The 14,231-nt window shown below is 34.1% G+C and overlaps 1 long non-coding RNA gene and 1 pseudogene across 1 annotated transcript in view; one reads left to right on the top strand and one right to left on the bottom strand.

Moving 5' to 3' along the window:
• LOC107625916 overlaps nucleotides 1-4,751 on the bottom strand; it is a 14,966-nt gene extending 10,215 nt beyond the window's left edge. Inside the window, exons 1-2 of the long non-coding RNA XR_001617428.2 lie at nucleotides 4,356-4,751; nucleotides 3,863-3,865 (exon numbers count right to left, since the gene is read on the bottom strand). This is a non-coding gene — a long non-coding RNA (uncharacterized LOC107625916). The remainder of the gene's footprint in view (nucleotides 1-3,862; nucleotides 3,866-4,355) is intronic.
• On the top strand, nucleotides 6,742-13,939 carry LOC107625913 (annotated as a pseudogene).

Below are 14,231 nucleotides of genomic sequence, written 5' to 3'. Positions count from 1 at the left end.
AAAATAAAAGAAATATTTGGTAATAAAAAATAATTAATAAAAAATAATTAAAATTTATTTTATTTAATACTTATTAATTGTTATAATTATTATAACAATTAATAAGTATTAAAAAAGATAAATTTTAATTTTTTTATCTATTTAGTATTACCGATAAGATAATAGTAGAAAGTTACTAGAAACTTGAATTGATCAAATTAAAAAGAAAAAAGAAAAAAGAAAACTATATATAGACTTAAAAAATCGAGTGTCATATAAAATGTCAAATTTTTTACATGAATTATGTACGGAATATTCAGACCGTAACGGGTGGAGTACAATGAGTAAATTGTCGTGTATGTACAAGTTCAAAATTGAATTCAATAGGAAGATAACAAGTGTGACATAAAATAATGTAAAAAAAATATGTGTGACGAGAGTCGAGACGACTTTAAATGGCACTACCATAGGTAGGTTTCATATGGAAAAAAAAAATGATGATGATTCATGATTCACGATTAATGTTCACACGCTTGGTAGAAATGTAGAATAATACATTTGCACGTTGTTTCCGGGAAAGTATGACATACGATACACACACATACGCAACATCATGGTAACCGGAATTCGGTAGTGCTACGTGAACATGAATCGAGTTAACCTAACCATTAATAACTAAATGGGCAAATTCGTTTCTGAAATATTACACAATTTTTAAATTAGTTTTTTAAAAAAATTTTAATTAAATTTGTTCTCGAAAAATTTTTAGTTGATCACATTAGTCTTTTCGTCAGTTTTTTTACTGACGATTTTAACGAACATGAACTTACATCTCTAACATATAAAACCTGGACTAGTCCAACAAAGATTTAAACCCAACCTACCTAGCCCCACCTGCCCCAAAAATCCCACCTGAAATTTTATAGTCACTAACTTCCTTGTGTCCTGTTTTCAGGTGATAGATTTTGCTTTCAGTTCAATGTTCAAGTCTCTTCACATTAGCACTGGAATTTTCAGTGCTCTACCTATTTTTTGGCTTGTATGTAGTAATTGTATGTATGATTATGTGTGTAAGAATAATCTGCAGGAATTTGAATGATGTTGTTGTTATTGAAGACGTTGGAGTCACACCAGAGGATGCCAAGAGTTTTGCTTCTACGATGCTAAGGAAAACACCAGTTCTCTCGCTCATTGAGGTCAGCCCTACTTCGCCTCTCTAGTCCTCATCAGATCAGTGATTGAACCCTGCATCGGCCAATCGGCACCGCCTCAAGCTTGTTAGCCACCTCTGTCCAGTGTCACTGCCCCTAGATCGGTTGTCACCTCTGGATCTATCTTGTGTCGAGCTTCTCTTCTACTATCTAAGGGTCTCTGTCTCCAACAGTGCCTCCAGTTTCTCCTTTGATAAAATGCACCTATGAAAAAAGTTTCTTCCTCTTCTCATGGAAAGATAAATTCAAGAGGGGGTTGTGATAGCCAAAACGGCACCGTTTTAATCAAACCCCTCATTGTAACATCAAAACGGCGTCGTTTAACAATGTGCTGAGACAAAACAGTCAACTTTTGTTAACGATGCCAACTAAGAAATAAACGGAAGAATTAATGTGATTAACTAAAAATTTTTCGAGGATAAATTTGATTAAAAAAATTTTTCGAGGACTAATTTAAAAATCGCGTGATCTTTTAGAGATGAATTTGATCATTTATTCAACAATTAATTGGTTCAAGCAAATAAAGCCATCAAAACGAATTATGATTCGTAAGTCAGTTCGATTCAATTATAAATGCAAATGAATCGAACTAATAAAATTACGATTTATTTAGAAGTAAGTCAATTTAGATCCATTTAGATAATTGAAGAGTTAAATAATATATTAATATGTCAAATAAATATGAATGGTCTTGTTTGATTTTTTTGTTATATATGTAAAACTTGATGAATTTGGATTATTCATTATTTTTATTATAGATAACTTATTATTATGAAAATATATGAATGTATATGCTATTTTTTTATTTACATGAATATTAACTAAAAAAATTGATAAAATTGTGTTATATTTTTTTAAAAGAAAAAACAAACCATGTCATTTAACTCGTTAATTCATAAAACTTAAGTCAAGTATTGACATTTTCTTAACTCGTTTAAAATATGAATCAACTTATGTTTTTAAATTTTGGCTCATTGTTCACTACAACAAACAGAGAAGTGGCGACGATTTTTTGGGTGGTTTCTAGCGGTTTTAACTGCCGCTATTTTCGGGTTCCAGCGGTGATCAAAGCGCGGCTAGGTCAACCATTAGCATAACAGTGACGTCGATTTTGAAGAACTGTTGGAATAACCGTTGCCAGAGACACACGGAAATCGCGGCGATTTGAAACCGCTGCTATGTGCTTTAAGCAGGAAGGGAAGATGTGTAGTGGCGGCTAAACCGCCGCAAAACAGGATTTTGAATTTAACCTTGACTAGTAGCGGTAATTTTGAACCACCGCAAAAAAGCTAAATGGAATTAAAGCTAGTTTCCATGGTGTTTTTCAACTGCCGCAATACATGCAGCATGTTTTTTTTTTTCTTTTAGATAAATAAATTTATATATAAACTATTTCCAAATGCTTTGATCCTAATCGCCGCGATACCTTTTTTTTTAATAAACAAATTTATACATAAACTATTGCTTTGTGCTTTGATCCTAATAAATAAATAACTACTACAATATTAAAATCTACACCTCAAAATAGAATAAAAAAAATTTACCAAAATAATATGAACATTGCATTTTAAAATATAATATATTTAATAAATCTAACATAATCATAAATCTAATACAATAAGTGTTTCACAATTATATTTATATATTATGTAAATTCAAATAATGCAATCCTAAAATTGAATTAGAAAAGAGTTTTGTTTCTAATATTTAACTATGCTAAAAGTCTAAAATAAACAATCACTTTAATCATAAAAATCTTCAATCACTTCAATTATAGAAGTCTACAACTATTTCATAAACGTTTGTAATGAAAATCGGCTCAAATTTGGTCCCCTGCTTGAAAGAAAAATTATTCACATAAATTTATGAGTGAGTTTGTAAGTGAGCCATGTACTTTAATTCTATATTTATTTTATTTTATTTTATTTTTTGCTTTTTCTTTTATGTCTTCTTCTGCTGTATGTTACGATCTTTTTGTTTTGTTTTATTTTTTTAGCTTTTGTTTCTTTAATTTTTCTTTTTTGTTTTGTGCGTTAATCTTAAAAAACAATTGTATTTATTATCACAAAATTTATGTTTTATCTCTAAAAATATCTATATTTGATTTTTTTTAAAATGTATTTATCATCAATAAATTTTTATGTTTGTTTACTATGATTGTCTTTAAAGTTTGTGTATTTACCTTTATCGTCACAAAAACTTCTTTTTTCTGTCAATAATTTTATATGTTTTGGTTTCTCTGTTTCTTTTAAAAATTTGTGTATTTATTGTCACAAAATTTATATGCTAAAAAATTTTATATGTTTATTTTTTATGATTTTTCTTCAAACATCTACGTCTTTGTTTTCAAATAATTTATGTGTTTATCATCATATTTTTTTCAATTTAGCATAAAATATTTTTGTACTTTTTTACCTTATGATTTTTTTTCCTTTGCTTCTCTCTTCATTTTTCTTTTTCGTAAAATTTTGTTAAATATAAAAAATGCAAATAAGAAAATTACAAGTAAAAAGAAAAAATGAGATGACAAAGGCCAAACTGAGCTAATAACGCAAACTCATCATAAATTTGACCAAATAAAATAAAATGAACGTCAATAATAGAAATAAAAATGTAGAACAAAATAGAAAAATGGACTCGAGAAAACTTAAGCACAAAATGTCTATATACACAAACTTACCAAAAATGGAAAAGAAAGAAAAAAAATACTTCACAGGTTTTGAATGCTATGCAGTTCTCCAAACTTGAATATCCAATTTTTACACTTAACATCGAAAGGGGAGAACAAGTATTGAATATGAAAAACATAAAGTAAATTAAACTTCAACCTCAAATAGAAGACAGAAAATTCATAACACTTCCCCTGTTATACATAGAGAATGAGCAACATAGCCCACGTAGCATGCAGAGTTAAAAGCCTTAACAGCCACCATGCTTCATTCATGCAGCAGCACAGGTTTACCCTGTCAGGTCATGGTTCTTCTACTGCAAATTCTCAGGTAAGTCAATTCAACAAAAAAAAAAACACAAAAAATGGACTTTTGGGGAGGGGGGGGCGGGTTTTGGTGTAGTGGAGTGTGGAGTGTGCTGCAATTGAGAATGAGCTCTGCAGTAGTAATCAAGGATCTGCTTTTAAATATCGAAAGAAAAAACAGTGTGAATTACCAGAAGAGGGGCTAGGAAGAAGAAACGAAAGCAATATGAAGAAGAGAGTTGAGTGGTGCTGCGTTGTGTTGGAGGAATGCTGCATGAAGGTTAAGATTCAGCTATGGAAGACGAGTGAAGACAACAGATCTGAATTGGTCACCATCAGTTGCGACCACCTTGGACCTTTTTCATGCCAGATTTCAAGTGTTCCTAATATGCCTCGTCGATCTCTCTCTTATCGATAATCAGAGTCACCTTTGATTTAGGTTAAAATAAAATTGCACAGAGAGAGAGAGAGAGAGAGAGAGAAGAAAATGAGAGAGAATGGGCACTTGGGCCGTTGGACAGGGAAGGAAGGAACAATGGAATCATGTAGATACTGAGTTTACTACACTTTACTGCTATAGTCAAACGGTTTAAATTAAGAAATATTATATTATTTTTATTTTATTACAGGCTTCTGGTAACAACTAATAGTAATAACCATGGTTCTGAAAACCGACCGGACCGGCCGGTTCACCGGAATAACCGGAAATCGGTTATCTAGCCGGTTCGAAAAGGTCAGAAACCGCTTGGCAAAAAATCGGTGAAAAATAGGTCGAACCGATAGTTAATCGATGAACCGACAGAATTGTTCGGTTTTTTAGCAGGTTTTTGGTTTGAAAGTAAAACCCCTAAACGGCGTCGTTTTGTCTCTTAAATAAAAAAAGGCTAAACCTAAACGTAAACGAAGCTGAACCCTAATCACCCAGAAGAGGAATCAGCACCAATATTCTGAAAACCAATCGGACCAGTCGGTTCAATCGGAATAAACTGGAAACCGGTCACCTAGCCGGTCCGGATAAGGTCAGAAACCGCTTGGCTAAAAACCGATAAAAAAACCGGTCAAACCAGCGGTTAACTGGTGAAACGGCAGAACCGTTCAGTTTTTTAGTGGGTTTTTGGTTTGAAAGTAAAACTCCTAAACGGCGTCGTTTTGTCTCTTAAATAAAAAAAGGCTAAACCTAAACGTAAACGAAGCTGAACCCTAATCACCGAGAAGAGGAATTAGCACCCACAGCAACTATCTCTTCTCTCTTCGCAGTCGCATAGCCACCAGCCCACCCCCACCAATCGAGCAGCCCACCGCCATTGCCACCGCATCCCGCAGCCACAGAAGCGACGGCTTTGACCACCGCAACCACCACCGCGTCCTCTTTCATCGCCGAGCTCGCCTCCTCTTTCGTCGCCGAGCTCGCCTCCTCTTTTCATCGCCGTTACCTGCCGCCGGTAAGTAATACTCTGTTATTCATTTATTCGTCCTCGCTGCCTTTTGATTTTCTGTGCATGATTTTCTGATTTATTTGTTAGCTGGATTCAAGATTTTGATTTATTTGTTATCTGTTCATGATTTATTTGTTTGCTGGATTCATGATTTTGATTTTTTATTTTCTGAGGTTATTTGTTCATGATTTATTTGTTTGCTGCTTTATGATTTTGGTTGCTAAATTGTTTATTTGTTCATGGTTTTATGAGGTGATAGAGCAAATTGGAAGATGAGCATTTGGTTCTGCTTTTTTGGTCTGAGAAGAAGAGGTGAGAACACACAAAAGCCATTGTTTATATTTTTGTTTTTCTTAAAACAATGTAGTATGAACACTTAGAGAAGGATGAAGATCGTTTTCTCAGTGAAAAATTGGACAACCCCATGAACAAAAATTCATTTTTTTCTTCGAATTCGGTTGTTTTATTCCTGTAGCTATGATGTGAACTGCCAGACCATGCAACATGAAGGGAAGGAGATTGATTTTTATTTATATAATAGACAACCCAACAAATAAAGTTTCATTTTTTTAACTCATTGTTTCTGTTTTTAGATTTTGGTGTTTTTAATTGTTAGAATTATGTGAGAAACTGTACCAATTCAGTAGCAATTAGGATGTGAAGTTCAATTTATTATTCATTTTTTTTCATGGTTTCTTCAATGGCTGGTAGATATGTGCTGAAAAAGATTCGCTTGGCAAAGCAAACTGAGAAGTTCAAACACAAAGCACACCAAGAGGTTGGTTTAACAAATCTTTTCCACCTGATGCATACATGTAATTATTTTTGTTATAATTTTATTTTAATATGAATTCTAAACTTAATTTGCCTAATTGATTGCACATACAATTCTTTTTCTCCAAATATACATTTGTTTTGAATAGCATCATTCAATCTATTTATACTTTATAGCCACAATTTAAGTGTTGCTAGATGATATGTACATAAGGCATGCCAATTTAAATATTCTTTTGGGTTTCTTAGTATCACTAGATTTCTCTTCCTTAATGATCTATGAAGTTGTTTAGTCATAAACTTTGATGTTTGAAGTTGTTTGTGAACCTCTAATATTAAGTTATGGATAATTTATTATGTGAAATTTTGCTCATCGTGAAGCCCGCCTCTGGCCGTCGCAAAATTATCCTCTTCCCAGCTTACTCTGTCACCGCCGTTCCTCCTTCGCCGTGTCTCTGGTAATAATTAAGCCACTGCTTCTTCAGTTTCAATTTCTAAGATTTTGGCTTCTGAATTGGGATTGTGTTCTGAGTTGGATTGCTGCTCATATGGTTTTGAATTTAGTTTGGAGGTTAAGTTTGGATTGTTTTGGTTAGGTTTTCTGTTTCTAGATTCTCTGGATTTGGATTTGGATTTTGAGTTTTCTGAGTTTTGTTGTTGAATAGATTTAAAGGTTTTTGTTGAAATTTGCTGTAACTCTGAATTTTTTTTTGTTGCTGATGGATTGATATTTTTAAGTGTAAGTTTGTGATTGTAAGTTTTCTGAGTTTTATTGTTGAATAGATTGAAAGGTGGTTGTTGAAATTTGCTGTAACTCTGAATTTTTTTCGTTGCTGATGGATTGAAATTTGTAGGTGTAAGTTTGTGATTCTAAACTTTTATTGCAATGACCAGTTTTTAGTTTTCTGCCTCGCTGCTTCGTTTATTGAAGTTCCCTCCCAGATAGTAGCCAGTCAATACACAGAGAGCAGAGATAAGATCTCTAACCAGCTTTGAGTGTTGCTTACCTTTTCATGGACATTGTCTAGCTTGGAATGAACTTTAGACACAGATCAGTGATTTAAATCAACAGCTTATTCTGTACCAAAGCATTCTCTGAGTTTAAGGATAAATTTTCTTGCTGATTATTTTGTTATAATTTAAAAGTTAGTTAAAAAATTTTCATTTTATAGAATTTTAATAATAAAATATGAATAAATTATTATGTCAAATTATAAACTTCTGAATTTTATTAATTAAGAATTATTGAATTTGTATATTTAAAATTGTATATTGAATTTTTAATAATTGTATTATATATATAATGAAACCGGTTCAACTCCGGTTAGACCCCGGTTGGACCATTGAACCATTGAACCTGTTACCTGACCGGTTCAATGACCGGTCCGGTTCTCGCAACCTTGGTTATTCACTTATTCGTCCTCGCTGCCTTCTGATTTCCTGTGCATGATTTTCTGATTTATTTGTTTGCTGGATTCAAGATTTTGATTTATTTGTTATCTGTTCATGATTTATTTGTTTGCTGGATTCATGATTTTGATTTTTGATTTTCTGAGGTTATTTGTTCATGATTTATTTGTTTGCTGCTTCATGATTTTGGTTGCTGAATTATTTATTTGTTCATGGTTTTATGAGGTGATAGAGCAAATTGGAAGAGGAGCATTTGGTTCTTCTTTTCTTGTCTGAGAAGAAGAGGTGAGAACACACAAAAGCCACTGTTTATCTTTTTGTTTTTCTTCAAACAATGCAGTATGAACACTTAGAGAAGGATGAAGATCGTTTTCTCAGTGAAAAATTGGACAACCCCATGAACAAAAATTAAATCTTTTCTTCGAGTTTGGTTGTTTTATTCCTGTAGCTATGATGTGAACTGCCAAACCATGCAACATGAAGGGAAGGAGATTGATTTTTATTTATATAATGGGCAACCCAACAAATAAAGTTTCATTTTTTTTAACTCCTTGTTTCTGTTTTTAGATTTTGGTGTTTTTAATTGTTAGAATTATGTGAGAAACTGTACCAATTCAGTAGCAGTTAGGCTGTGAAGTCCAATTTGTTATTCATTTTTTTTCATGGTTTCTTCAATGGCTGGTAGATATGTGCTGAAAAAGATTCGCTTGGCAAAGCAAACTGAGAAGTTCAAACATACAGCACACCAAGAGGTTGGTCTAACAAATCTTTTCCACCTGATGCATACATGTAATTGTTTTTGTTATAATTTTATTTTAATATGAATTCTAAACTTAATTTGCCTAATTGATTGCACATACAATTCTTTTTCTCCAAATATACCTTTGTTTTGAATAGTATCATTCAATCTATTTATACTTTACAGCCGCAATTTAAGTGTTGCTAGATGATATGTACACAAGGCATGCCAATTTAAATATTCTTTTGGGTTTCTTAGTATCACTAGATTTCTCTTCCTTAATGATCTATGAAGTTGTTTAGTTATAAACTTTGATGTTTGAAGATGTTTGTGAATCTCTAATATTAAGTTATGGTTAATTTATTATGTGAAATTTTAAATTTTATTAAGTTAGAAATTATTGAATTTATATATTTAAAATTATTTTTAGGTTTTTTAATAATTTTATTTAATATTTAATTAAACCGGTTGAACCCCAGTCAAACCGATAAACCGTTAAACCAGTGATCTTAGTAAAGTAGTAAAATCAGTATCTCCATGATTCCATTGTTCCTTCCTTCCCTGTCCAACGGCCCAAGTGCCCATTCTCTCTCTTTTTCTTCTCTCTCTCTCTCTCTCTCTCTCTCTCTCTCTCTCTCTCTGCAATTTTATTTTAACCTAAATCAAAGGTGACGCTGATTACCGATAAGAGAGAGATCGACGTGGCATATTTGGAACACTTGAAATCCGGCATGAAAAAGGTCCAAGGTGGTTGCAACTGACGGTGACCAATTCGGATCTGTTGTCTTCACTCGTCTTCCATAGCTGAATCTTAACCTTCATGCAGCATTCCTCCAACACAACGCAACACCACTAAACTCTTCTTCATATTGCTTTCGTTTCTTCTTCCTAGCCCCTCTTCTGGTAATTCACATTGTTTTTTCTTTCGATATTTAAAACCAGATCCTTGATTACTACTGCAGAGCTCATTCTCAATTGCAGCACGCTCCACTCTGCAATACACCAAAACCCGCCCCCCCCTCCCCAAAAGTCCATTTTTTGTGTTTTTTATTTTGTTGAATTGACTTACCTGAGAATCTTCCGTACTAGCTAATTTATACCTAGCATCAGGGTGTTCCTGTATTAGTCTATGTATCTCCGATAGTCTCTGTTTATTTTATTTCATTTTTTTGTTGCCTTTTGTGTTTCAGAAACTACTGTTCTTTTGCCCTTACCAGTTACTATTTTGAGCTCAAAAATTCTTATCCAAAATCAGAGTTTGCTGTGAAAACGGTTAACGGTATGGGTGCTATTTCTTTTCTTCTAACATTGATGTATAATATATACATGGCGGACTTTTTCTTCGCTGGAAATTGATGACTTCTGCAATTATGTGATATGTTTTTGTCTCTCTTATTTTTTTTATAATCTAATTTGGACTCATGTTGAACGGCACATCCTTTTCAAATTTAAATTTACAATAATCCATGAATGCCCTGCATTTCCCCCCTTTTTTCCGCTGATAATCTAATGTCATTTAGGGAACTACAAACAAGCAACTGCCAATTAGTTTGGTATTGCCTGTTATATGTAAATCCATGAGTAGGCTTGCCTATTATACAGTCTTTTGCATTATGTGATTTTGTTCTTATCGGATGTTAGTTAAATATACTGATCCTGTATTTCGCTTCTGGTGCAGTATTAAATTAATTTCCTTGTTCAGCCACCTTATGAGGAGCTGATTTTGCGAGTTTCTGATTTACGGGATTTTTGTTCTGAATTTACCAAGCATGGATAAAGTTTCATCAGACTGTCCATACCCGGGGTGCTTCTTTTGTGTTATGAAGGAAGGGAATCCAAGCAAACGTAGAGCAAGTATACTGAAATTCTTTCGGGAACTTCCATCTCAGGATGATGATGGTCAGGTGCTCCCTATCAGTGGGTTGTGGAACACGGCAATGGCACACCCAAATGACCCTGAATTCATAGAGCTAGGAATTTTTGAATGCATGGCTGCTCTAATATGGAAGGGACTGAAGAATCGGCGCTGGCTTTCTCACGACCAAAATATTTACATTCCTTTTTAAGAGGTAGATTAACTTGGGTTGAGCAGAGAGTAGCCGTACGAGCTTTAGGACATTTAGCTACATATGCTAGCACTTTTCCTATTGTAGCAAGTCATGGTGAAATTCTTGAGCTCTCCATCCAGTTAGCAATGAGTTCCCTGGAAATAGTTTATTCGCACTTTTACCAATATGTTGATAGAAGGCTAAGTTATCACTGTGATTTGCTTACACGTGGTATGGGTGGTGTTGAAATGGAGTCCAGGAAGGCTGAGGAATGGGCTAGTCAGTTGCAATGTTGGTCCCTTCAGCTGATTAATTGCTTTGCTTTCAAACCTGAATTCCTTCCTACAATATGCAAAACCGAATTTCTGATCAAACTACCTGGCATGTGGGGTGGACTTGTTAATGAAAATTCACCAGCTGGTATTGGTTTATTAAGAACAATTTGTCATCAAAAGCTTGGTAGGGGACCTATTGCCAGTTGTCCCAGTATTATTGAAGCTTTGTGTAATATTGCCCGGTCTTCAGATGATTGGCAGTATATGGCAATTGATTGTCTTCTATGGCTTCTTCAAGATCCCAATACATGTCCCAAGGTAAAAAATTTCAGTGTAGCATTGGCAGCTCATTCTGATATGATACTTAATCACATCAATTGAGCTTGTTTGCACAAATGAGCTTTAAGAAACACAATTGGTGTCTGGGAAAGAATGCATTTGAACATGTGAATGAAAGTATATTCTTATCCCTTAAGCCTAAATTCGTTTAAATTAAAGCAAATAAATAGACAAAAGTAAAAGCCATGATGCTAAAATCTCGAGGCCATTAATAATCATTATACTGCACTTGACCCATGGTGCACCTTCAGACTAAAATCTCTCACTACCACAATGCTTTTGTCCTATATCTGTTCTTTTGTGTGAGTGTCAAACTTTCCAATTCCTAAATTTCACTAATTAATTTCATCCTTAAGCGTAAAGGGTTAAGAAGAGTTAAGTAACAATTTTATTATGGATATCAATTCACTTGAATGTCTAAAGGCATTGCTGTAGGGCAATAATCTTTTGAGCTTATGGTCATATGTTGGCTGCTTTAGACAAATTATTAGTTACTGTCTTCATTGTCACCAAGGAAGGTGCCTGGTCCTTGTCAAGTTGTCAGGACACCTATGAATTTGTAAGCCAAATGCATGATAACAATAACCTTTGTCTACTAGATTTTTTTTTTTACACAATTTCTCCTTATATGCCTAATGCTTTTATTTATTCAAGCACCAGTTATCTGTTTATATGATTTGAGTATTAAAAGTGGATTTCAATGTTGGATTTAAAGTTTCCCGTGTATTACGTAGGTGATTGATAAAGTGGTTCCTGCATTAGTTGACCTTGCGGAAATTACAACTCTTGGCGACCACAAAAAGCTTGGTGATTCCATTGTTGGTGTTCTTCAGGACTGCATCCAGTCGCAGGGGTCAGGAAGAAGCTCAATTAGTGGTCGCACTAGTAAACAAATTGAGGACTTATTAAATTCAAAGCAAAGGTTAAAATGGGAAAAGAATATGCCCAAGGAAGATCTACATATTAAGCAGGCTGCAGCTCTGGTGGTCAAGCTTGAAGGAAATTCTTTGTTCTCATCTGGAAATATTTCTGGAGCTGCATCAAAATACTCAGAAGCATTGTCATTGTGTCCGATGAGATCCAAGAAGGAGAGAGTTGTTCTATATAGTAATCGAGCTCAATGCCATCTTTTGTTGCAGCAACCTTTGGCTGCCATCAGTGATGCTACCCGTGCACTATGCCTTCATAAACCTCTCAACCGTCATGCCAAAAGCCTTTGGAGAAGAGCACAAGCTTATGACATGCTTGGGTTAGCAAAAGAGAGTTTATTGGATGCCATTCTATTTATTAATGAATGCTCTCAATCAAATGATCCTGATCTCTCACAGAGACAAAATAAAGTTCCAGATTATGCTGAGCGATTAGTCAAGAAACAGATGCGTGCTTCTTGGTTATTTCGAGAGGCAGCTATTAAGCATGGGGGTGTCCATAGTCAAGGTGATGCTGGTGATTTATATGGCCCAGATACTGATGACTCTGAATGGGAGACGGCAAGTGAAAGTGATATAGGAAACGATGGAAGGGATGATATGGGTGAAGAGGATGACGGTGATTGGAATAATGATGACGACGGGAAAGATTATGAAAAGCCTTTGCTGAAAGGTATTTTTTACTCTATGATTCCAATGCTAATGTGCTTTCATCAATTCAATGATTTGCCATTTATATGATCCCCCTTCGTGCTTGTGATGTTGCATCATTGACATGGTTGGTCAGGATTAACTAATATGCCAAAGAACTTGTGTTTTTGAAATGAAGTAGGAAAGCAAAGATAATATGATGTATTTTGAGTGTAAGGCGTCCCCATATGATGTTCCCACCTGAAAAACTGTAAATCAACTTGAATCTAAATGGATCATTGTATGAAATGAAACTGTCGCATTCTTCCTTTTTAAAGTGGTAGGTTTCCTTGTGTCATATTAAATCAAATATCTGCTAATGGTGAATAAATTGTTACTTCCTGCATTCATTTTATTTTACTGAAGAATGTCTTTTGTTGTTTTAGTCGCCGGCTGCGAGCCTTAACTTGTTTAGCCACCGTTACCTCAGATGTTATGGGCCTCTTTGCTACTGAACAAATAAAAGCATTCAATGACTTTCCTCATTGCCCTGCAGATCGAATAAATTTGATGGCAAAAGCTTGATTCACTCATAAAACAACTGAACTCCATTCTTAGATTCTATCATGTTAGCTAATTGGAATTTCTTCTCTTGAATACATACTAACAAAATATATAACATACATCTAAATATGTGTCTGTGTATCTATTTATGACATAGTGCAATATCATGGTTTTGAATTCTCTGTTTTCCTCCAGACATAAAGGACGGATATAGTGTGCAACTTGCAGCAGAAGAACCATGACCTGACAGGGTAAACCTGTGCTGCTGCATGAATGAAGCATGGTGGCTGTTATGGCTTCTAACTCTGCATGCTACGAGGGTTAAGTTGCTCATTCTCTATGTATAACAGGGGAAGTGTTGTGAATTTTCTGTCTTCTATTTGAGGTTGAAGTTTAATTTACTTTAAGTTTTCCATATTCAATACTTGTTCTCCCCTTTCGATGTTAAGTGTAAAAATTGGATATTCAAGTTTGGAGAACTGCATAGCATTCGAAACCTGTGAAGTATTTTTTTTCTTTCTTTTCCATTTTTGGTAAGTTTGTGTATATAGACATTTTGTGGTCAAGTTTTCTCGAGTCCATTTTTCTATTTTGTTCTACATTTTTATTTCTATTATTGACGTTCATTTTATTTTATTTGGTCAAATTTATGATGAGTTTGCCTTATTAGCTCAGTTTGGCCTTTGTCATCTCAATTTTTCTTTTTACTTGTAATAAGTAATAAATGGTTTCGAATTCAAGTTGTATATGCAGAGTAAACGGTGTTGGAGAGAGTCGTAGCTCTTATGGAGTTATGGGAATTAGATTGTATTCATAGGAAGATACATGTAGACGTGGATAAAGCAAAAATTAAATCAAAAAGCAACCATCCATATAACATTTTTATTCCACAAGTTTTGACACAATAATCATGCAGCAAGTGA

This window comes from Arachis ipaensis, chromosome B02, assembly GCF_000816755.2.
Source record: "Arachis ipaensis cultivar K30076 chromosome B02, Araip1.1, whole genome shotgun sequence".
Lineage (NCBI taxonomy): Eukaryota > Viridiplantae > Streptophyta > Magnoliopsida > Fabales > Fabaceae > Arachis > Arachis ipaensis.
This window is presented reverse-complemented; position numbering and strand designations above follow the sequence as displayed.